We start from the raw sequence: 26,164 nt of genomic DNA on the forward strand, positions 1-26,164 counted from the left end.
ACGATGTGATGCCAACCGAAGAAAAACCAACTCGTAATTATATGACTTGATACATATCGGTTGGATTTGAGTTCCTCACCGAGGATATGTACCTATACGACCCACGCCAAGGACTTACACACAAGAAGGTTCAACATATAACCCCCAACAACATTGTCAGACCGGCTACTCACAACCCCTATCCATCAAAGTTTCCGGTCCACAAACACACAAACCTACGACCCTAACATGCCAAACACCCAACCGTAATACTAAGAACATACCCCGTACTACCACCAACAAGTAGATCATCATAAAGACGCTCAACATCGCTATGCACCCAACACATCACCCTATCATAGCCACCTTAGCCAAAATACTCAGTGATCATTTAACACTAACCGTCCCTCCTCCTACTATAGCCAAGAAGCCCAAACATCACAAAACCAAAACATGCAACAACCACTACGCCAAAAACTGGAATAGACAGCGCCCCTTAGAGGGCGCTTTATTACAAAAGCGCACTCTAAAGTAAAGAGAAAAAATAAGGAGCATACTATTGGAATAGACAACGCACTTTAGAGGGCGCTTTTGTAACAAAGCGCACTCTAAAGTGAAGCGAAAAAATAATGAGGAAATGGAGGGACACCAATAGAGGACGCTTTATTGAAAGCGCCCTCTAAGGGTAACCTTAGAGGGCGCTTCTAAAAAAGCGCTCTCTATGTCCATGTACATTTCCAGTTTATAAGGCGCTTTTGGAAAGCCTTAGAGAGCGCTTTTAGAAGCGCCCTCTTAGGCCCCCTTTAGAGGGCGCTTTTGTAACTAAGCGCCCTCTAAAGTGAAGCCAAAAAAAAAATGGAGGGACAACAATAGAGGGCGCTTTTGTGAAAGCGCCCTCTAAGGTTACCCTTAGAGGGCGCTTTTGAAAAAGCGCTCTCTAAGTCCATGTACATTTCCAGTTTAGAAGGCGCTTTTGGAAAGCCTTAGAGAGCGCTTTCAGAAGCGCCCTCTTAGGCCCCCTTTAGAGGGAGCTTTTTTTAAAAAAGCGCCCTCTAAGGTCCCCTTTAGTAAACATTAAAATTATAACATATACTGCATGTCTCTTTATTTTCCCTCTCTATAAGCTATTTCGTTTACGTAACTGGGTTTTCTCTCAACTGCGATTACTCTCTACTGCGATTACTCTCGTCCTCCGTTCGTTCTCCCTCCCTCACCGTCATCGTCGCCGTTCGTTCTCCCTCCCTCACCGTTCACGTTCACTGCGTTAACCTCTTCCACCGTCATTGTTCACTTTCTTCTCCATCGTTACCGTCACCTTTAAGGTATTTCTCTTCTCCATCGTTACCGTTCACTTTCTTCATGTGTTTGATTAGGGCATTTTCTAAACTTAGTTTTTCATTTTGTGCATTATGTTGATTAATGTTGTTTAGGGCAAACTGAGTTTTTTATTTCTGATTGAAAACTGATATATTTGAAGTGTGTTTGAGCTTGTGCTTGGAAGTTTGATGATTATGGATGCAAGTTTGTTCATGTTCCAAACACCATAAATTTGCATTGGTCTTTTGCATGCAGTAGGTGTGTGTGAGTAAATGTGTATGCAGTAAGTTTGTGCATGCAGTAAATGTGTTCACGTATTGAATCATTGTCTTACTTGGGTCTTATTGAATCATTTCTATATTACAGATAAAATGGCTAACCAAGACGATACCCATGCCGCGAATGAATCACGTAATAATGTTGAAAAAGAAATCAAACGAGGATTGACTGTTATGAAGTCAATCATTCGTGCAAGAGACAAGGGTGTAAAATTTGAAGTACATTGGAGTGCTGAAGACCAACTAATTGAGCCTAACGGTTCAATGTTGGCAAGTTACATTGGTTTCCTTGTTCGCCAACATATTCCGATTACATGTGATAATTGGAGAAGTCCGGACTTGAAGGTTGGCAAGGAAAAAATATGGTCGGAGATACAGGTACTTACCATATATTGTTATATGTTTTTTTTGTTGACTATTTGTTAACCATATATTGTTATAATATTACTTTATAATAACACACTCCATTTGTATGTTTTTTAGAGATCCTTTCACATCGATGAAAGCCGGCAAAAATATTGTATTCAATTGGCCGGAAAAAGACTCCGAGGATTTCGATCCTTTTTGTGCAACAAATTTCTCAAGGATGAGGAAGGAAAATTTGTTGAAGGAGAACGGCCAATGAAGTATGCCGAGATTATTTCAGCCGATGAATGGGATAACTTTGTCGCCAAACGAAGAAACGAAAAATTCCATGTAATGTCTATTAATTATGGTATTATACAATTGTTAAGTTACTTGGTTCTAATATGCCTTAAACTTTTTTATCCAGGAAGTAAGCGACATAAATAGGAAAAGGGCATCAAAACCCGCGTATCCGTACAAAAAAGGGCGTACGGGTTATGCACGGTTACAACAAAGAATTGTGAGTATATTCAAATGCTATGAGCTTATACATTGTCACAATATGTTATAATTGATGATCTTATAATCTAATTCAATGTGTAGCTAGCCGAGGATAAAAGTGACGCAACATCTCTTCCGGACCACGTATTATGGAAGGCTGCTCGGGTTGGGAAGGATGGGGCTGTCGTTGAAGCGGTCCAAAATGTTTATGACGAATGTGTAAGTATATGTAACATTATTTCTTTAATTATATCGAAAATTTTGTTAGACATATAATTCATTTTTAATCTCCTCTAATAATATTTCAGGAGACTTTATCCCAAACCGTACCTTCAACCGAGGTCCAGGATTGCAGGAGCGTACTTAGTCGAGTACTAAATGTTCCTGAGTATTCCGGTCGTGTGAGGGGTAAGGGTTTTGGTGTGACTCCGTCGTCATTTTATAAAAAAACAAAAACAAAAAATCCTACCAACAAAGAGGTGATGGAGACCTTGGCGGAGTTAAGGGCACAAGTACTCCAACTGCAAAACGAGAATGCAAGGTATAGAGAGGAAAGGTGCGCTTCCGAGGCAAAAGATACTAGTGACCGAGCTAGTATCAATCATCAACCGAAATTTCCCGAGGTAATTATATATGTTATTATGAAATTAAAATAGCACTTTTTTACTTGACACATATACAAGTTAACAATAACATTTATTATTGGTTTAGGGCATTTCACCTTGTCAGCTGTATCTATCGTCACCAACTTATCGCATGGTTGGCAAGGGAAAAGTGCACAATACTTCGGGTGAATTACTTCACCATAATCCCCTCCCGGTGGGATTTATGAAAGTTTCGGTTGACCTCGTATTAGATACGGATGCCCGTCTACCATTACCCGACGTTGTTTCAGAGACAACGTTGATGCGAGATGCAGTCGGATCCTTTGTTGGTTGGCCGTCAGATCTAATTTTCCCTGATGCCGAGGTATATATGTTCTAAATGATTATGAATATTTAGAATTCACATTTCAATTCAGCTACAATTATGATATTTAATCAATCCTTATTACATGGTAATGTTAGACTCCTACAAGACCCACCCCTAAAGCTGGTAAAGGGATTTCAAGACGCATCGAGTCGGTTGCATCTCAAAAAGAGGTACAAATATATATACCCATTGAATTATATACACAACGATTCTTTTGCATCACAAAAAGTAATGATTTATTTTATATGAATTTTTAGGTTCCCGGTCGAAAGTTGAAAAGCGATGGTAAGGATATTCCAACGAAGGATATTCCAACGAAGGATATTCCAACGACGGCCGGGACAAAATCTCAAATTATGATGCGTCTTGAGAAAATGGTGGAAGAGTCCGATATTATGGACGGGTCCATTCGTAGTATAGATTTTGATGAAGGTGTTTTCGGAAAAGCTCATTTCGAAATAATTGGAAAGGAGGACATGCAACAACTTTTTGAGCACGACGAATTGGGCATCGCTATCATTCATACATACATATGGTACTCCGATCAATCTATAATTTACTTAGTTGAACAATTTATTTACACATTTCAATGAGTAGTCTAATATTTATTATGTTTCTATTTAAGGTATATGTATGACAAATTGATGCAGGGAACTGAATTGTGTAACCGTTTCAATTTTATTGCTGCTTCCCGTGTCAAGGCAACGTTAATATCGAAAAATCCAACATCCGTAAAGAATGATCTAGTCGATAGATTCATGGCGGTCGGCGATAATACTACACGCAGTTTGTATTTTTTACCGTTTAATTCTGGCAACGGGTTAGATTTTCTTTCTAATAATTTCATTCTAATCTATGTATATCTTTTACGTAGAAAATTTTCATTCATCTAAATTTTTGTTTTATTTTACAGTGGCCACTGGGTGTTGGTTGCTATGGATCTTTCGAGACTAATAGTGTATTATCTCGATTCGTTATCGGGTGATTGGAGTAAATATCCGGGTTTGAAGAAGACGGTTGACACGTAAGTGAAATTCCCCTAAATATTCGTGTGTATTTCTATATTTAATTATGTCTGTCAGATTGATCTCAATATACGTTTTTATTTTGTTAGGGCAATAATAAAATTTAGATCGAAAAAGAATTACCGCATTAGGAAGGACATTACCTGGGTCAGAGTTCAGGTATATATTAAGTATCTTATTTTTGCTTATAATAGTGTTTGTTTTTTTGCTTATAATAGTGTTTGTAAGAAATTAACTATATATATATGTTTGTTTTTCTGTGTAGTGTCCTCAGCAAAATAATTCGGTCGATTGCGGATTTTTTGTATTGAGATTTATGAGAGATATCATTGCATTGAATCGTATAGACATCCCAAAAATGGTATGGAATAATAACTTAGGGTTTATTTTAATATTATCGGATAACTAATCTAATTTGTTACTAAATCATGAATATGTTTTATTCTCTTAATTGTAGTACTTTGAGGAATACAAATCTTACTCAAGAGCTCATTTGGATGAAATGAAGGATGAATTGTGTCAATTCATTGTTGATCAAAGAATCATATAGCTAGGTTGTATATTGTTGTACATATATGTATGGAATGTTGTTGTTGTATTCTGTTGTTGTATATATGTTGTATATTGTTGTTGTACTTTTACTAAATCATGAATATGTTGTTGTATATTGTTGATCAAAGAATCATATATTAATGTTGTATATATGGAGGATTAATGTTGTATATAAATGGATTCATGTTGTATATATCAATGGATTAATGGTGTATAACATTGGATTAAAGGATGAAATCAATATGAATTTTACACTTTTGCAGCATGCGAACAGGTTACCAATTAAATATCCACTGTTTTTCAAACAAATTTTTTTAAAATAACTAACACTTTAGAGGGCGCTTTCTGTAGGAAGCGCCCTCTAAACACTTTACATTGAGAACTTTAGAGGGCGCTTTGTCCAGAAAGCGCCCTCTAAACACTTTACATTGACAACTTTAGAGGGCGCTTTCTGCAGAAAGCGCCCTCTAAAGTGTTAGTTATTTTAAAAAAATAAGCGCCCTCTAAACACTTTACATTGACAACTTTAGAGGGCGCTTTTTCCAGAAAGCGCCCTCTAAACACTTTACATTGACAACTTTAGAGGGCGCTTTTTCCAGAAAGCGCCCTCTAAGGTGTCCCTTTATGGACCACTCCAGAGGGCGCTTTTTTCATAAAGCGCACTATAATGTGGGCCTTTAGACAGCGCTTTCTCCAGGAAAACAAAGCGCTGTCTTTACCTATGCCAGCGCCAGATTAGAGGGCGCTTAAAAGCGCTGTTATAGGCCAAAATAAGCGCCCTCTTTTCCCTTATTTGGCGTAGTGAACCATATGGTTACCGAACACCACAACAATCATTTCAACCTTTCCTTGACGCATCATTCACACGAATGTCGCCCTTCAATCGTCCTGGTCGCCCTCAAATAACTCAAACACAACCCAACTACTCTGGCATGGTTCACGAACTCATCTATGGCGGTATCACTTCATTGCATACACAAGACTACACGGATTTGTCTGAATATCTTAGGCAATCTCTTGCAGGTGATGGTGATGTTCCTTGGCCCTCAAATACTCAAACACCTGGGATGAATCATCAATGTGGATTAGGGCCATGCGTTCGGGTAGCTAGGGGATGTGGTACCGGAGGTCGGTTAGGTCATCGCGGTCAACGACATTAGCCTTTTTGGTAATCGTATGCAAACACATATTAATATTAATATCAATTGGTCCGATTTCGACTTTTATCTAAAATGTACATTACTTTTTAAAAAAAATTACGCAACATACATAGGTGTCAGACCAATTGTCGCCTCCTTTAAAACCTAACACATAGACGCCAATTGAATTGACAACACTAGGTGCATAAGCCAATCTAATTGACGTCACCTCTTTTTTCACTTAGAGAGCAGACACCAATTCATCTGTCGCCACCTCTTCAAACTGGAATAGTTTGGAAAATAATATAAAAAGTGAATTATTTTGAGAATTTTTTTTAAAAAATTGGTTATTTGAGTCAAAAATTCGAAAAATATTTTGAAAGATTTAATTTATTCATAAAACAAAAATTGAAAAAATTCAAGAATATGGGGTTTGGGTGGTTTGACTTTGAAGGGTGTTGAAGGATTTATATAAATTCTTTATTTATATTCTATATTATTATAATATTTTAGAAATTAAAAATATATTAATATTAAATATTTATTTATTATTCAATACAAAATTATTCTTTAAAATTTTTTTTTTATATTATTTTATTTAAATCTCCTTTTTCGAAAATCTTTGATTGTTTTCCCCTTCTAACTTGCAACTAGAATCTCAGCCTTTTATTTGTATCATTTACCAAGTTGGCCACAAAATTTTAAGACGTGACGTTTTATCAAATAATTGTAACATGAGGGCCTATTTAGGTGTTGATGGGAAGATAATGATTCACGTGGACGCATATAAAAAATGTTACTTTTATTTTATGTGAAACTTGATAATTTTGAGAAAGCGCCGAATAATTAATTAAGTTTACTCTACATACTAAATTTGAAATCAAGCAAAAACAAGGTAGCTAGTTTACTTTGAATAATCTAAATTATGAACTTCCACATCACTAATTTTTTCAATAAATATGTATTTAGATATGTATTGATTAATAGAAAAAGTATGAAGTCAATAAAATCATTTTTTTTTGAAAAAGTATATTGTTTTGTTAAAATGAATAACCATCATATTATTGTATACTTACCATTTTTCCTTTTTGCCATTTTTGAAAAAGAATAGTGTTTTAAACTTTCTTCATCAGTCAACATCATTTGCTTTCTTTTTTTAATTTGAGATATTGTTTTCCAAATATTACTAAAAAATTATGAATGACAAAGTAAACCGTATAGATTATGCATTTCTTATTCTTATGCATTATATGTGTGCTAGCAAATTTGGCTTTTCTACATAAAATAAAGCTTGATGGTTTTGAGGGCATAATTTTTTTCAATTTTTAATTTTTTGAGAAATGCCTTCCATAATTTAATTAGTTTGAGATATATCGGAAGCCACCATATCTAATGTTATTGTAAAAGGTTATTCGATATGCAATTGTATAAGTTTTTGTAGGGAACCACTAAGTTGAACATCAATTCAATGTATCCCAAAGATTGGTACATGTGTCATTGAAAGTCTGCAAATCAGATCCTTTGTACGAGCACAACCTCTCTTTTTTCATCCTAGGTTTCTCAAATAGCTTGCATGCATGATGTCTCAAGAGCTTCGATTGTCAATGAGGACCCTAGACACATCATGGTTGGCCATCACCACTATAATCACTATAGGAAACTTCTCGTTTGGAATTCCGCTCACTTTCTCACTATCCAAGAATCTGAGAATGGTTCCTTTGGAAGGATTATTCATCCTAGGGAGGCCACTCGGGATAAAAGAAATATGCTGACGTTACCCTTTCTATTTTGACACTCTCTCACCAGATCTTCTCCTTTGAAATATTCAAAGGAGTGTATGAAGAGAGTTTATCTAGGACCCTTTCTCCCTGTCTCCCCTTCCATGGTTGTTGTATTTTTCCAAGTCCCGGTGGTATTCGGAGTTACCAGCACCACAACTTTTTCCCCTTCTTCTTCCAGAAGCCCCTCATCCTAGTTCATATAGGATTGTTCCATACTCAACATGTCGCTTAGGCAACAAGCTCTCTTGAGCTCTAACCCTTCTTGAACATCCAACACTTTAGTATATTGTATGTTTCTCTGATGACAGTATGTCATTGCATATACTTAGTCGAAAAATCAGATCAAAACAAGTGAAAGTTGAGCTAAAATGAAGAAGAATGACCAAAGAATGAGGAAAAAATAACTAAGTGTGAAAATTATGGACTTAGTGAAAATTTGAATGAAAAAGGGAGCAAAAGCGTGTAGCCACTGGAATAATCACACGCACCATCGTGCAGCATTGCGCACACGATAAGGTCTTGAAAGTTGCATCGCTCGCGATGCAAGGCATCACACACGCGATATGTACTTTTTCTGGGCTTTTCTGATGCATTCTGGTCCATTCTGACGCCTTTAAAAGAAGATTTTATGCACTTTCACAAGGGTTACGGAATTGTAGAAATGTGTAACGCCAAATTGTGATTTCTGCCTTCCTCGGGAAGCTCTTTATCACAAAAACTCAAATTATTACACGAAATGATATTGGCAACAATATGGTCAAACTGATCCATGGTAACATCATGTTCAATGTAAGCATGTTCTAACACTTTCTGCAATGCTTCTCCGTGCACTTCAGAATTTATCAGCAGTGACATCACGAAAATATTTGACAGAGTTTGGAGCAGCTACTCTACAACATTGAATTCACTTATTTTGATCAACTTTAGCACCTCATCATCATCTCTAGTCTTCAACTTGTTGGACTCACTAGACTGACATGTTGGAGCACTAATCAGATTCATGACTGGAATCTCTACCTTCTTTCTTGCTGCAACATCTTCTATTTCTTTTGGAAATACTGGACCGAACACACGACCACTATGGGTCACCTTTTCTATATCTTTAATATTCACCACTAAGTCTACAACTGGTAGAGGAACCTCTTGACCATCTTCAATCATGGTGGCATTGTATTGATATGGCACAGCGTTATCGGATGCATACGGGACATGGCCTGCTAACCGTATAACTAACGGTGATACCGATCTATTGACAGTATTGTTACTTCTATCAAACTGAATGACTACCCGCTCAGGGGTCTTAAACACTTGCACAGTCACATTTACATCATTCCCCAAATGACGGGACTGAAAAATCTGAATAAGTCCTTCATCCATCAGCCTTTGAATATCCCTTTTGACAATAACACATCCATGAGGGTTCATACTACATATCACACAAGCATCATAGTCATTCTCGCATTCACTGACCAGACAAATATCTTTATGCATTGCCACTATTGATCTTCTGATATAGCGGACATCATAAATCTTGAACTCACCAGGACAACCATATACCATGTTGACAGAAGAGTTACCATGAGCAGGCAATGGATTAACTTTTACGTTTGGCGCTTTGTCCTCAAAGGACGCCATACCACTCTTCACAAGCTTTTGAACTTCATACTTTAGTGGATAACAGTTCTCTATATCATGACCAGAGGTTCCTTTGTGAAAAGCACAGTTCTCTATATCTTTATGTGAAATACTCTTTTAATCTGATCTTGGACACATAGGGAATACTGACCATTAGTCTATGTGTTGGAACTTGAGCAATTGTTGTACTTACGCTGGTTGAATAGGGATAAGAGACCCCGAGTAGTGACACTTGAATTAATGTTCTATTGCATCACCTAATTTCACTTATGCTGGTTGAATATGGATAGGAGACCACGGGTAGGAATCTGTGAGTTATACACTAAGGGATTGGGTATAGCGGTTGTGTTAATTCGTCGTGGAAATATAATGACTTTCTCATTCATGTAATGCATTAGACATCAACAAGGGAGAAATAAGGATTCTATACAAAACATAATTGCTTTCGTATTATTTTAGAATAACTTTTATTTTTCGCATCCAAACTCGAAGCACCCCCCCCCCCTTTCATTTGTTACTTTTTATACTTGCACAACAATTGTTTTGTTAAATAGCAATTTCTGTGGAATCAATATTTTTTTATTACTGCAATACTATCAGTACACTTGTCGAGAAGTCATCATTTCATAATAAACAAAAAATAGTTTCTTTTTTAAATCAAGTATTTAGTTCACTAAATATGCCATTTGTGTAAATTTGATCTTGTTCCTTACCGGTCAAAGACCCAATACGACAATGCTCATTTATCCTTTCCGCTCCATTGAATCCAAGGTATAAATTTTGTAATCTCCATTTTAACTACACAATTATCTTGAACTCTATCTGTCTTTGGTATTCGAGTGCTAATCATGCAAGTACCTTATAGGTCCACCGTATCGGAGATTAGCAACGCCAATTCAAGATCAACACCTCTGATTCAAAACACGTCACAATCATAATCTTCGGATAGAGACGCTTCACCCTTAATCGCTTCTGAAGCTTCGCTCCACCGTAACTTTCACAATCATATCCATTTCTAGCTCTACCATATAAGGGGTCAGTTTGTTTTAGTTTTAAAAAATAGATTTTTTCTTTGTATTTTTGAAAATGAATTTTATAAAAGTCTGATTAAATTAAAGATATCTAATGTGATGAATGTTTAGACTTAATAATAATTAGTTAATGAAAGTTTTTAATTTAAAGTTTAAAATAAAATTCAAAATCATCTTCTCTCCATTTATAAACGTTGGAGATAAGATGTCTAGAAGATACTATAAATCTTTAAGATAATAATATATGATTTTAGAGCAATTCTTAGTTGAACACAAACATAAATTTAAATGGTTTGGGCACACATAAATAGAAAAAAAATAAAAATTAAAAAGTAAAATCTCTGTTAAATCATCTAATAACATTTAATTTCTTTTTCCTTTTAATTTATATATTGATGAGATTGTGCTTATTTCTTTTTTCCTTTTAATTTATATATTGATGAGAGTGTATTTAAATCTTATTTATTTGGGGTTGTGCTAAGTAAGTATTTCACATGTTTTTATTCATTCAAACGATATATTTTTAAAATTTTAGATATATAAAAGAAGAAAATAAAATAAAATAGATAAGAGAGAAATTTAAATTTAAAATCAACAAAAATCAACATGATAGACCAAATATAATATATTACTCATTGACAAAACTCATAAAAATGTATTCTAGAGTTGAATCTTTATCATTATCGATTAAATTAAATCGACATTGTTTTTGTGAATATAAAAACATGTATATGAAGATATTTTGAAAAAAAATTAAAAGAGATAATAAGAAGATCTACGAAAATGATGAGGGAGAAAATGCACTATTTATAGAATTCACAAAATTGTAGTTAATGGTTATAACGCATATACCTATTAGATTAGATGCATGCGTCATTTTCAATGGCATCACTACATACATGCGTCAATCCTAATGACACATTTGTTTAATAAAGCAATGCATGCGTCAACCATTTACTCTTCTTGTCGTACGTTAGAAATATGGTTAAATTGATAAATAAATTAAAATTTTGATTATTTTAATATATAATTTGAAAAAATAATTACTTTTTAAAAAAATTTAAAATTGAATTTTACTAACAGAAACTATATTTTTGAGTGTAATAAAATAGAAGGTGGAAAGTTAAATTAAACTTATAAAAAAAGGTTGCATCTCCTTTATGAAATTGTTTAAGCTTCTCACCTAACAAAAGAGTGCAACTTTAACTCAAGTTACACTAAAATAAATCCCCTAGTATAATTAAAGCATTTGTGTATCTACAAGGCTGATAACAGTCCCGTATTCCCAAAAGATTTAGATATGCAATGATGGTAGAAGTTTTTTTTCCAAAGGAAATTTCAATAATCTCATTAAAGCAGTAGCTAGCTTAGAAAATTAAAACCTACTAGTATTTAATGACAAATATGCTAATCCATTAGTCATGATTATGTTTCCCTAATGGCCAACGTTGGCTTTTTAGCATCATAATCATAAAGGAACATAAAAGTTGCTTTAAAAAAAATTAATTTATTGAATAACTAATGTTCTCATCAATTATTATTATTATTATTATTATTACTATTATTATTATTATTATTATTATTATTATTATTATTATTATTATTATTATTATATTTTGACAGAAGAAGAAAAATAATTGTCGTCAGCTACAACATTCTTAAAAATGATTAAATTAAGAATTTTGACTTATCGTCGAGATGAAAGGTTGCTAATCCAAATGATGTACGAATATTATGATTTCTTTTCTGTAAAAATTTAAAAGGTCATTAGTTAATCTAGTATGTTTCCTTTTCTTCACCGTATATTTTGTGAAAAGTAATTAGTCCTATTTAAAGTGTGTGGCAAATAGAAATATTTCAGCTAGATTCCATATATGTTTGTTAATATACTTCCATTTATTTTGAGATATGTACTATAGTTTTTTTTAAGAAAAAATCTTTTAATAAAAGATTAAAATTCCTTGTGATTATAGTTCAGCATAAGTTGGTTTTTGAACCATACTTTATATTTTATTAATCCCTCCAAAATTGTAAATATTTTTTACTTTTCACACGTATTAAGAAATGGAATAATTATGGTATAAAAAAAATTACGAAAGAGTTTTATAAAATTATCCTTCATTAATGATATTGAAAAGATAAATTGACATAATTGAAAAGAGAGAGAATAATAAATATTTAATAGTTTAATAGGAAAAATAATATTAATGATTATTGATATTATAAAACAACTTAGGATAATGCTAACTTGTGCCCCAAGGGTACAGGTAAAAAACCCACAAATAAAAAATTTGTATTAAAAAATAAATAAAATTATTAATTATAAATTTCTAATAAATTCAATACACAATTTCCATAAATTTGTTTTTATATTTATCTCTTAACTTGTGTCATTGGGGCACAAATTAGCATTACCCAACAACTTATATCGTGGTACAAAATATTTTCCCAAAAAACGACTTATAATAATAAAAAAAAAGATAGTGTTATTAAATGGCTTGTTGGACAACTTATATGTCACTCAATTACTCTCTCCATGATAATGTGATTGATAGTTTTACAATTGAAGTCCGTTTTGTTTAGCTTTTTTGTTTAAAGATCTTAAAAGTGTGTATGGACGAGATAATTAAGAATTTCTAAGGTATTTAAAGTTCTAGGTATTTCAAATGATTCAATTGAAAATAATTTATTTTTAAATTTTTTTGTTTGAATGAAGTATTAAAATGATTAATTGTTAAATTTTGAGAGTCATTTTTATAAATTTTAAAATTTTGAGTCAAATTTAAAATATGGATCAATTTGTAATTTCTAAAAATTTTAAGAAACCAATTCGTAAAATTTGAAAATTATTAAGGACTTATTGCAATTTGTAAAAAATTTAAGGATGAATTTGAAATTTTCATAAAATATGAGGACCATCTTGCAAAATTTTAAAAATTAATAATAAATAATTTAACATTTGTATTATATAGAATAAAAAAGTAATTTAGAATTCTTTACTTATTGGTGTCATTTTAAATTCCTTAAATTTAATAGGAATAAAATGTTTTATAAACTTACATTATTTTAACAATTTCTCCATATTATCCAAACAATAAATTTTGGTCAAATTATTTCAAATTCCTTCAAAAAATTATTTTCCCTCGTTAAAATGATTAATCCAAACACACTATAAATGACTTGTATCTCTATCATTTGTGTTGTTCCACCCTCACTCTTCAAAATTCTATTTACCACATCTTTGTCGTTTGGACTTGAACCCATTGCACCTTCAACATTTTCTCTAATTCTAAAACTTTAAAAATGACTTGTCCTTCTACTCCAATAGGGTTAAAGTACCAGAGTTGTCTCCAGATAGCTTATGCAAGTATTTCTTCATCTTCATTTTGAAATGCAACCCCCATTTTACATTCTCTATCTATTTCTATATTAACATTCGTATTATAGAAATTTCCATTTTTGTTGGCATTTTGATGTGTGTGAACCGCAAGTGCACGTTTGTGTCAACTAATACAAAAGTTCGATCCCACTGGGAGGTACATGACTACCGAACTCTATCTCAATAATACTTATCTAAGGTGATCACAAGTTGTTTGTTTGATGCAAATTGAAAAATAAAGCTTTAACAGTTATTATAAAACATGAGAAGGAATTATGGTTCGTCTATCTAGACTCACATCTACGATTGGTGTATGACTTGAATTACGAGAAGTTCTAAGCAGTTTTTATAGAAAATAAGATAAATGTGTGTGTCACTGAATTTCGTGTCGTGCACATTTGAACATGTTTCAGGCACAACTAAGTTAATCAATCAAGAGTGTCATGTCTTGTTACATGACATTGCATCTTGATTGTTTCTCAACTGAGATCAAGTCTCCTTGTCAATGGCGCATTGAACTCAGTTGTTTAGCAACTCGCTTTCAGATGTCGATTCATTATCTTTCGATACATGAACGACACCTCTAATGACTTTGCTTTCACAACCGCCATAAACATAAAAATAGTACTCGAGTTCTAAAATAAATAAAACCTAAACTTCTCGTAATTGCAAAGACATAAATTTAGTAAAGATTCGTCAAAAGATGGACTCACATAACCCATTGTCTATAAGAATCTACTTACTCATGGTGAGATGAACAATAACAATAATAGAGATTAAAAACATCGTATGAAAAGTCAAGCATTAAAGTTAAATAAAGTAAATTATAATATAAAATAAGATGAAAGAAAGAATCTAATAACAATATTATAAAATGCTCTAAGTGACTATGTAACCAAGCTTAAACCTAAAAGACTTAAGAGAATAACAAGTTTTCCAAGAACTTCTAGTGAAAAGTGATGAAAATGAAAGATTCTAACGCTATTTATACTAATTCAAGTCCTAATTCACTAATTATTTGCACTAATTTTGTTTCTTAATGAGTATTTAACATTAGTCATGAAGAAAATTGAGGTTACATAAGTCAAAAGGTTACAAAAACTACCTAAAACCAAAAGCTCATAATTGCCTAAGTGCTGACACGGGCCGTGTCAGGCAACACGGGCTGGCCGTATCAGCCTCAGGTTTCTTATATGAAGGGGACATCAAGGGGAAACATGGCTCGTGTCATTGGAAATAAACAGACCATGTTGTCCTCAGACATTTTGTATTGGAAGTGCTCTGTTTATTGCAATCTTAATCCTTTTTTGTCCTAATTCGCTCCATTGACTTCTTATTTCCTGAAAACAATCATAGGAGACAAAAATGCATAAAACAAACTAGAATGATGAAAATACACATGAAGTGAATGGGAAAACAAACAAGAAACGTGACATTTTTACCGCATATCATATTTCTTTTAGGAATCAAATGTATGAGTTTATTCTTTTTGTCTTCAATTACTTTGCTGCTAAACACCATAATTATTTTGTAAATTAATCATTGGACTATAAGTATTATTTTATTAATAAAAAATTTGATGCAACTCTTTAGCCTCTTCTTCTCTAGCCATGCATAAAATTAGACTATCATTAGTAAAGAATATATGAGAAATAGTGTCGCGGTGCGAAAAATGCCATGTGCTTTCACATGCTCGGAATAATAACATAGTCACCACCGAAGTTTATTTATTCCAAAATAAAATAGAAAATATCGATTAAACTCTTAAAGAAAAATAAAATGGTCGTCGCAACTGTAAGACCCCAATTTTGACCCTAAGATCCCTCGTGCTATCTCATCATATGCATTGACATTGGGATCACACCTTGGCATCCTCCTTATCCGTCATTCATTGGGTTTGCATTGAGAGAGATCACCAAGCACATTTGATTGTATCATACTTCATTTTTTATTATTTATTAACCAAAATACCAAAAATATGTCAATGTATAGTTTGTTGCTTTTGTAGGTAGTATGTATGCTCACCTATGCTCTATCAAGCTCATATGTAGGGTTTAAGACCCTCAATGCAAGGAGTGCAATAAATAAATGGTTCACATTGGCTCTAAGCATCATATATGGATTCCCATGATCTTCACATATCATTTTGATCAAGAAATCATCAAGAGTTTGGAGTTTGTTTGTCTTGGAAACCCTAATTCATCTGGGTATCTTATGTGACTTCTTCAACAAGTTTCTCCAACAGTGGATCAAATATTTCAAGGGATACTTCATATTACATAATATTATACATATATGATCCTCTATGAGTCCCAAAGATCAAGAGAATGTCAAGCTAGCACGTTGGTTCATGGTGGTTGACTAGAGGAAGTCAACTAGTCAAAATTGGGGTTCCCTAGACCCTATCTCCTACAAGTTTGGTCATATGAAAATGATTCCAAAAGAAAAGCTACTCTAAATGACATTCCAAATAACTTTCATGTTGAAGTCTAGAGATAATTTCGCTTGTAAAGTCAATTTTTATGGTGAAATATTATAGGTCATTTTTGTTTGAACCCTGGTTTGGAGGTCAACTTCCCAAGACCATAACTTGCTCAATTTGTATGATATGAAATCCATTCAAATTCTATGATCAAATTCAAGATGTTTACTTCAGCTTTGATGTTTGTAGGAAGTTCAAATTCAACTTGCAAATGCATGTGCCAAGAGGAAACATTATAGGTCATTTTGGGCCAATACCATTGAACAAGTGATTTTCCTCAACTTCTAAAATGCATAACTCCTCCATACCAAATCCAAATGAGGTTAAATTTTTGACCAAATTTAATAGGTTTAAAAGAGATACAACTTTGATGAAGGAACTTTTCTCATTTGAAGTCTATAGAAAAAGTTATTCAAGGTGGAAAAAGTGAACATTTGGCTTGGGACTTAGAAAATTTTCAAATATGTTTGATTTCCCAAACTTCCACCTCAAAATTCATCGTTATCCATGCTTCAAATGAAAAAGTGTTAAACATGAAAGTCATTCCCCTTGATCTCACCTTTCCAAAAAGTCTAAGATCATCTCATTTGTCCAAAGGATGAAGGACTTGCGCATGAGTGTAAGTGGAAGGACCATTTGGATGTTTTCCACTCCCACTTTTCATACACGATTGCATGGCCTTCCAACATGAATTCAGCATGACTTTCACTCAATTTTGCATCAGATTACATCACTTGATGGGCCTATTATACGCCCATGCAAGTATGCAAAGGAATTACTCAAAATTTGCCAAAATTGGAAGTGTGTGGAAATTAATCCCATGGCCTATAAATAAGACCCTCATTGCTCAAAATTAAGGACCTCATGCCCAAGTTTTGAACCTGCAACCCCAAACCTTCACCATTGAAAGATAATCTTGAAGATTTTCTTTGAAAATTGAGTTTCAATACTCCATCTGTTTTGAGATTGAAACTCCAAGAGTCCATACCTTTCATTGATTCTAATCACTTACAACAAGCATCTGAAGCAAGGCCAAGCATAATTAAAAGCAAGATCGTGCCAATCTGAAGCTCCATTGAAGGTGAATTTTCAGAATTTTCACCTCTTCGATTCTCCCTCAAGTTTTCATCATTCTTATTGATTTTTGGTTGTCTGAAATCCTATCAATGTAGGCAAGAAGATTGAGTTGCTTTGAGGTAAAATCGAAGCAACTCAATTCATGATCCTCAAAATTCAAATCCCTGTATCTTTTTATATACTTGGAATTGGAGAAAATTGAGGTCAGATTCGTGCTCCTGAGCATATTTTCTTCAAATTAGTGTATTCACTTTTCATTTTCCATTGAGTTGAGCTTGGACCAGATCGGTGGTGCTCACCGGAGAAGATGATCGGAGCTAGGGCTACAGTGGTGTGCTGGCATGTCCAGGACCATATGATACGAGTCTCGGGTTCTAATCTCTCACGTCCATTGTGATTACCATGCTTGCATCGCAGTTGACTCGTGTACATGTGGAATGTGCGCTCCTGGCCATCTGATCTGCCACCTCAATTAATGAGGGAGATCAGATGGCCCTTGCTTTTTTTTCTTCTGATTTTCCATTTAATCCTTTTATTTTGATTAATTCATATTAATGTCATTTTTAATTCAAAAAATATGGGACTTTCACCAAAAAAATTCAAATATTTTCCTCTTTCATTTTCTGAATTAAAATTATTTTTTGGATTAATTTTGATATTTTTCATGATTTAATTGTTTTTGTACATATTTTTAATTGTTTAAAAATACTTCTAGCTTTTTTAAAATTATGAATTTTTTTGTTTAAGGTCCTTTGACCTTATTTGACCTAGGATAAATCTCTTGGCCATTTATTTGGTGTTTTGAAGAGGTTTTAGGTTTTTGATCAAACATAATTTGATTTAAATGCATTTTAATTTGTTTTTTAATTGATTAATTGTGTAGAAATTATATTGAGCCATTTTTATTAACTTGTGATGTTTGACTATGTGTTTGGGCCTTGGTCAAGGTTGATTTGAATTTTGTTAGATTAAAATAATTGGATTTAGGGAATTAATGAAATGTATATTTCATCTGTCAAAATGAATGAATGATTTTAATTTGATAAAATTTCTCCCGTGACCAATTTGTGTTTCTCTCCCCTCTCATCCCTCTTCATCTTCAATTCCATTATATCCCATCCCCTTCATTGACCAATGAAGTCTTAATATCCTAAGGCTAATTGGTTCATCAATAACTTTATGTTAGATGAACCAATACAAGTATGGATGAGATTAGGTCCATCCTTGGATTCTTTTTTCTTTTTGAGTGTGGTATTTTTTAGGAGTATGGTTCATTATACCATATCTCTAACATGCATTAACACCAAAATTTCTATTGCCTGGCGTCAGATAGTTGTGACTTCTACATAAGTCCAATTACGATTGCTTAACATAGCGCTAAATTTTGACCTAAAGGCATAGCATTCTAGTAAGTGAGATTGTAAGTCTCCCCCCTTTCATGGTATTGTGTGAAAACTTCGCCTTTTTTCCTTCCTTTGGAAGATGTATTGGTTCAAGGATCCATGCTTGTGAATAGAGGGTTGAGTGTTCTCCAAAGAATGACTTAATCAATTGAAAAGCAAAAGATCACTAACATCTAATCAACTAACATTTGACTAACTTCTATTAATCTTGCTTTTATTTTCAAGTCATTTACTTTATGCAATTTAAATTCAAGCCATTTACCATTTCATTTGCCATTTACATATCATTTAACTTGTTTATGTTTATGTCATTTTCACTTTGCTCACTTGAGTCATATATTGTGATTGTATATATTTGTTTGTATATTTTGTTTGTGTTTGTGGTCTTATGACCTTAAAATACTTAATAAACAACAAAAAACCATAAAAAAATATTTGTGTGGACTGTTGGATTTGATCTGAGTTTTGGACTTAGAATTAGGCAACATTCCCTATGCAAAAGGACTTGGCCAATGCCAACATTTCTGAGACCAAGTTATTGTGATTTGAGCTTCCATTTGATGCAAGTATAGGGATCCAAATGAATTCATTTGCTACATGGTCTTGATGCAAATGTTACTTTTAACCTGTGTCTAATGCCTTATTTGAGCCAATCAAGAAGTATTTCATCTGATATATGGGAAGATTAAGAAAAAGACTGTGAAGTTACTTGCTTGGATGTGGCTATCTTTATTTGATGCCTTGCTCTTCATATTGCTACTTGCTTATTGATATTGCTTCATTTAAAGTCCAAAGGAAAAATGGGTTTCTATATGACATTCTTGTCTATTGGATTACATCCCATTGGTCAGATCTTTTCAACTCTTAACTTTTAATTTTTTGCTTAGGATTAGTCTCTTCATCTCCTCCCATTCTCTTAAATTTCAAAATCTCCCCCCCCCCTTTTCAAAATCTTCTTTGCTTGTGATTAAAAATTTAGACATGTTTTAAATTAGAAACTTCGGCCTTATGTCATTGCATTTTTTAAACTCCTCTTCTTAAATCAAACTTGTAAATAAATCTAATCATATTGACTTAAAATTTCAAAAGACAAAAAGAACTAATACTCATTCAAACTTTTGGGCCTTTTGCGCCTCTTTTAAACTCAATTTTTTATTAAAAAACAATCCACTCATTTTGAAATTGTTACCACGAACTACGAGGTTTTGATCCCTCATTTTTATGTTGGTACGTAGGCACAAGTCCGAAGGTCTTGTCAAACACAAAAATATAATTAATGAATTCTTTTCTCATCCCCACACTCTATTTATTACAAACATCTTTTATACCAAAAACACATACACACATAAAAAAGGGCTCCCTAGGAGTACCTAGGACACTTTGGGTGCTAACACCTTCCCTCTTTGTAACCACCCCCTTACTTGTAATCTATGGCATTTTATTAGTTTTGATTTGAAAACTTCTTATCTTTGGGTTTTGTTCGTACTTTCCCCTTTACCTTTGGAAACAATAAAAGCGCGGTGGCGACCCTGGTTTTATTGACGTCAAGTTTATCCATAGCTTGATGGTCATGAATTTACCGCTACAGAAATTAAGTGGCGACTCTGCTGGGGAGTAGTCCTCAGTGGGTTTAGCCTACGCTTTTATGTGTATATATTTGTATATTTGATGTTTGTATACTTGTTTCTGTGATATAATCTGTTTGTTGTACTTGGTGATCTCTGAGTGGTGAGATAAGTTCTAACCCGAACTTGAGTGCAATTAAGATAGGAGGATGGTATGGTCATGTTCGACTTGTTTGGAGTAGTCCTTAATAAGTTGACTTAAGACCCATATACTCAGTGGAGACCCTTTTGAAGCTATTAATGTCACACAAGTTATTTGTGGTTAGGCATTACTTTCTCTGATTTGGGGTCCAAGAAGCTGAGAACCGTAGAACATTTAACCCAACTTGGCCAATTTAGGACGTAGTGCAGAGACTGTTCAAGTGTAGACTTGATAACAGTTGTTACACGATACTACACTCAGACGAGTTTCTCTTGAGAATATTATGGGTTGATGAGTCAGTCATCCTAACCTGTAATATTCGATAGATGGAATTAAGACTTTGGGAACTTTTTAGAACATGATCTATAGGTTCTTATCCTTAGTACACTCCTTTGGGATGGTTCTTAACCTAACTCCATGCTCGTGACTCACAAAAAACCCTTGATTTGGTTGATCCAATCAAGTCTTGTCAATATCAATGGAACTTGGGTGTTGATAAGGTGAAAACCATAATCCACCAAAATGGATGATTGATCTTGAAAATGACTTGATTCATCCATTGACCTTTGCTTGTTTGCCTTATGTGTGATCCCTTATTTGTGGTTGTTGCATTCATGCGAATCATAACATTCATCACATAAAAAACAACTTCAAGAAACTGAGGTATTATTTGGAAATATTTTCAGACCATGGATTGTGGACGAAGGAACACTAAGAAGTACAGTTTCAGATGTCCTGACTTGAAAGAGTTAAGGAAGTTGTCATCCTTTGTATTTGATCCCTTGGACTTCAAGCAACGTCATAGGAAGCTTTTGTCTGTATTATATGCTAATGTGGTTGAAGGACTCTTGAGTGTATTGGTTCAGTTTTATGACCCTCTCTATCGTTGCTTCACTTTTCCCGATTATCAGCTTATGCCTAAGTTGGAGGAGTATGCCCACCTTTTAGGAATATATGTCTCTAACAAGATGCCTTTTAGTGGATTAGAGGATATTCCCGGATCTCATCTTATAGCTGAAGCTATTCATCTGAAGAAGTCTAAGATTGAGGCTCATTGGGTGAAGAAAGAAGGTATATTTGGGTTAACTTTTGAGTTTCTCATTGGGAAAGCTATTGTCTTTGCTCAAGCCGGTAGTATGGAGGCTTTTGAATCCATCTTTGTGTTGCTCATCTATGGTTTGGCTTTGTTCCCTAACATTGACGGTTTTGTTAATGTTAACGCCATTAGAATCTTCTTGATTGGGAATCATGTACCTACTATGTTAGGTGATATGTACTTCTCTTTGCATTTAAGGAATTCTAAAGGTGGTGGAACTATTGTGTGTTGTGTTCCTCTTCTGTACAAGTGATTTATTTCGCACTTGCCTTAGACACCTGCTTTCATGGAGAACAAACAATGTCTACGGTGGTCTCAGAGACTGATGTCCCTCACTAATGATGATATAGTTTGGTATGACTCCGCATTGAGTAGCTTGGATATTATTGATAGTTGTGGTGAATTCTCTAATGTGCCCCTCATTGGTACACAAGGAGGAATCAATTACAACCATGCTTTGGCTCGTCATCAACTTGGGTTCCTCTTGAGAGACAAACCTAATAATACTCAGTTAGAAGGTCTTTCCTATCAAGAGGGTAAAGATCCCCAACATTTGAAGCAGAAGATGATACATGCTTGGCATAACGTGCATAGGAAAGTAAGATTCGAGCTTGGTCCACGCAATTGTATAGCTTTGGAAGCTTACAATATTTGGGTGAAGAAGAGAGCTTTGGAATTAAAGATGCCATATGCTTGTGAAAGACCTATGTCTATGGTTGTGGTTGAGCCATCAACTCTCCCTAACCAATATGTATAGGAGTTGGAAGACGCACTCGCCAAGATAAAGCAAGAGAAGGACATATGGGAAGAACGGTTCCATGCTTTGAGCCGAAAGCATGAGGAGTTACAGCTTGAGTCAAAGGACAAGGATGCACTTATTGAACTTCTAGAAGACCGAGCAGTGAAGAGACAGAGAGAGCCAGAGGGTCCATCTTTCTCTAGCATACCACAGCCTTCCGGGGCTTGGAAGAAGATTGTCGATTAGCTTGTCCTCGAGAAGGCTCAGATGAAAACTTCTTTTGAGTCCGAGATCCGATGCATCCGAAAGAAGTATGCGCCTGCAGCCAGATCATCTGACACTGTTGTTAGGAGATCCTTAGGATGATTAGTTTCCTCTTCTCTTGTATTTGTACTTTGGTTTCTGAAATTGTACTCAGTGTAATCCTTCCAAATTATATGAATAAATGAGATTTTATGGTCAATCAAATTGTTACTATTGTTAGTTTATATTTGTAAATAAAATAATATGTTCCTTGAAAATAAAAATAAACAAAAATATTTCATTTCATCCATCATTTGCATAACAGGTTTTCTTCTTCCAGATGTCTTATCGGTTATTCTTTTGTGCCTCAGCCAAGCTGACTCACCGATACAACACTCACGCCAATCAACCGAGAATCATGGAGCATTTAGAGCAAGAGAACAAGGAACTGAAGGATGGGATTGCTCGTCTAACTGCTATGATGGAGTCTGCTCTAGCTGTTCAGAATCAGTATTCTCCAACTCTTGCAACTCCTCCTCCTCAGAGGACTGTTATCTCAGAGGTTACTACCTCAATTGTTCCTGTTGCTGCTACTCAATCTGGTCTAACTATGCCTGCCGGATTTCTGTGGGGAATGCCACCGAATTTTATGCCTGAAGGGTTTTCACCCACCTTTACTTCTATACCGGCATCTAGCCCGGTCATGTCTGTGCCGCCTCAAGTTGTTCATACTCCGCCTCGTGTTGAGGACACTATTTACCATTGTGAGCCGTCTGAGGGCCCAGATGTTTATGAGAAGATGGATGAAATGAAGGATCAGTTCCTTGAGCTACGAAAGGAATTGAAGATATTTAGAGGAAAATATATGTTCGGTAAGAGTGTTGTTGAACTCTGATTGGTACCAAACGTTAAGATCCCGATGAAGTTCAAAGTCCCTGACTTTGAAAAGTATAAGGGAAATACTTGTCCGCTTAGTCACCTTGTCATGTATTCTAGAAAAATGTCAACTCAAACTGATAATGATCAGTTATTAATTCACTACTTCCAAGACAGTCTGACTGGTGGCACTTTGAGATGGTACACGGGGCTAGACAATGCAAGTATTACACGTTCAATGATTTGGGTAAAGGTTTTGTGAAGCAGTATAATATAATGTGGACATGGCGCCTGATAGAGACCAGTTGAGATCTATGTCTCAGAAGGACAAGGAGATGTTTAAAGAGTATGCCCAAAGATGGAGAGAGCTTGCTGCTCAGATCAATCCTCCATTGGAAAAGAAGGAGATGACGAAGATTTTCCTGAAGACCCTGAGTTCGTTTTATCACGAACGCATGATTGTTAGTGCCCCTAGTGACTTTACTAAGATGGTAAACATGGGGATGAGGTTAGAGGAAGGAGTCCGTGAGGGACGTCTGTCTAAGGAAGAGGTGTCGTCCAGTAGAAAGTATGGAGGTGGTTTTTCTAAGAAGAAGGAAGGGGAAATCAATGCAGTATCAGTAGGGAGGTAGAGGAAGCCTCATGTCAGAAGAAATCCGCAACCGCGTCAGCATCAACATCAAGTTTCATGAGTTATTCCAGTGTTTTCAAACAATTCAAATAATCAATCAGTACCAGTACAACAACAACGTCAACAACAGTCGCAACAAATAACCAACAACTACAACAACAACAACAACAACAACAACAACAACAATAACCAACAACAACAAAACATCGAGAGGAAGAAGGTCTCTTTTGACCCTATTCATATGTCATTAGCCGAACTCTACCCATCTTTGGTTCTCAAGAACCTACTCCAACCAAGAAATCTGCTTCAAATTCCAGAACCACTTCCGTGGTGGTATAAGCCTGAACTCCGTTGTGCCTTTCATCAAGGAGCTCCCGACCATGATATTGAGAACTGTTACCCGTTGAAGTATAAGGTAAAGAAGCTTGTGAAGAGCAGGATGGTGTCCTTTGAGGACCGTGCACCAAATGTGAAAGCTAATCCATTGCCCGCTCATGGTAATTCCTTTGTTAATATGGTAGATGGTTGTCTTGGAGAATTCAAGATTTATGACGTCCGCTTTATCAGAAGGTCCTTGGTAGCAAAGCATACGGACATTTGCCTGGCTAGTGAGTGCGAGCATGACCATGATGGTTGTGCAATTTGCAGTTTAAACCCTCGAGGGTGCGTCATTGTCAAGAGAGATATTCAAAGGTTGATGGATGAGGGTATGATTCAAAATTTTCAGTCCTGTCACTTGGGTGACGATGTCAATGTGATTGTTCCAGTATTCAAGACCCCGGAGTGGGTAGTAATCCAATTTGATAGTAGCAGTAGTGACAACGTCAATAGATCGGTATCACCATTAGTGATACGATTAGCGGGTCCCGTCCTGTATGCATCCGATAGAGTTGTTCCTTATCAGCATAATGCCACAATGGTGGAGAATGGTCAAGAGGTTTTGTTGCCTACGACGAATTCTATGGTGAATATAGTTGATATTACGAAGGTGACCCGTAGCGGTCGAGTATTTGGTCCCATTTTCCCAAACGATGTAGAAGAAATTGAAGATAGTAAGAAGGTTGATGTACCTGAAGTGAACCCGGTGAGTGCTCCAATGTGTTAGTCTGGTAAATCCAGCAAATTGAAGCCTAACGATGATGATGAAGTGCTACGATTAATTAATAAAAGCGAGTTTAATAGGGTGGAGCGGTTGCTCCAAACTCCTTTGAAGATTTCAGTGTTGTCTCTGTTAATGAACTCTGAAGCACACAGAGAAGCATTGCAAAGAGTGTTGGAGCAAGCCTACATCAAGCACGATGTAACTGTGGATCAGTTTGACCATATTGTGGCTAACATTACTTCTTGTAACAACTTGAGCTTTTGTGATGAAGAACTTCCCGAGGAAGGCAGAAATCACAACCTGACACTCCATATATCAATGAATTGCAAGGAAGATGCATTGTCAAATGTGTTGGTTGATACCGGTTCTTCTCTGAATGTACTCCCTAAATCAACTTTGTCCAGGTTATCCTATCAAGGCGCCTCTATGAGGTATAGTGGCGTAATTGTCAAAGCTTTTGATGGTTCTCGCAAAACCGTCATAGGAGCAGTGGACCTTCTAGTGAAGATAGGTACGAGTAATTTTCAAATTACTTTTCAAGTAATGGATATCCACCCGACCTATAGCTGCTTGTTGGGAAGGCCATGGATCCATGAAGCTGGAGCTGTAACATCTACTCTACACCAGAAGTTGAAATTTGTGAAGAATCGCAAGCTTGTCATTGTTGGTGGAGAGAAAGCGCTTTTGGTGAGCCATCTGTCATCTTTTACGTATGCGGAATCTAAGGAGGAGGTCAGAACTCCATTCTAAGCCTTATCTATTGCTGAAATGAAGAAATATGGTGCACCCATGTCTTCTTTCAAAGATGCTCAGA

The sequence above is a fragment of the Lathyrus oleraceus genome, chromosome 6 (assembly GCF_024323335.1).
Source record: "Lathyrus oleraceus cultivar Zhongwan6 chromosome 6, CAAS_Psat_ZW6_1.0, whole genome shotgun sequence".
In the NCBI taxonomy this organism is placed as follows: domain Eukaryota; kingdom Viridiplantae; phylum Streptophyta; class Magnoliopsida; order Fabales; family Fabaceae; genus Lathyrus; species Lathyrus oleraceus.